Genomic DNA, 1139 nt, shown 5'->3' with positions numbered 1-1139 from the left:
AAAGAAGAGTGATATCAAGTACTTTTTGAACATAGTTTTGAACTCAAAGATGAAAGGGGCCGATATATATTAATCAGAGGAAATATAAATGGAGAGACATATACTTTTCTCAATGTTTACGCCCCACCTGGAAGTGATGTCTTGTTTCTTACTAAGATAATGGATTTGATTGTAAATATCTCAGAGGGAACACTTATCTGTGGGGGAGACTTTAAAACTCACCTTCAGCCACCTCTAAATACCTCTAGACAGAAAGCCAACAGTAAAACAATTAATAAAAATTCAACAATTTATTGCAAAACATCAGACTAATAGACATTTGGAGGGAAATGAATCCAATGAGCAGGCAATATACTATACTTCTCTATCCTCCATTTGGTATATACAAGGTTGGATTATTTATTTTTAATAAGGATAGACTAAAAGTTATCTAAGCTGAGATAGAAACAATAGACATAAGTGATCATGCCTTTATATACTTAGGAAACAACAAGCAGATAGGGGAATTTTTGAAAATCATAGTAATATAATAAAGACTAAACAGGAAGATATACTATCAACCTTGGAGTCCTTTTACAAAAAACTATTTTCTAAAATAACATAGGCTAAAGACGAGGACACTAAGTGTATTTCGAGATACACTTGATCTTCCTCAAATGACTGAGGAGCAAAATAACAAACTTAGTGTTGAAGTAACCAAAGCAGCAACACAAAATGCAATTAATAACCTAAAGAATGACAAATCACCAGGGAATGACTGTTTCAGCTCCGAATGGTATAAAACTTTTAAAGAGGAACTCACTCCTGTACTTTTAAAAATGTTCAACTGGGCACTTAAAAGGACACAGATCCCCACCCCCAAGTTGGAAAGAAGCTATTATATCACTTATTCCTAAAGAACAAAAGGATAGATTAGAGTGTGGGTCATACAGACCCATCTCAATACTCAACATGGATTATTGCATATACACCTCAATAATGTCTAAAAGAATGGAAAATATTATGTCACATCTGATAAATAATTATCAAACAGGATTCATTAACAAAAGACAAACACAGGATGATATTAGAAACGTACTCTGCACCAGTGTTGTGGTACTCGAAGTTGGTCTTGGTCTTAAGACCGGTCTTAAGACCAT

Source organism: Poecilia formosa, unplaced genomic scaffold, assembly GCF_000485575.1.
Source record: "Poecilia formosa unplaced genomic scaffold, Poecilia_formosa-5.1.2 Scaffold189, whole genome shotgun sequence".
NCBI classification, from domain to species: domain Eukaryota; kingdom Metazoa; phylum Chordata; class Actinopteri; order Cyprinodontiformes; family Poeciliidae; genus Poecilia; species Poecilia formosa.
The sequence above is the reverse complement of the archived record's forward strand: the minus strand, read 5'-3'. Positions refer to the sequence as shown.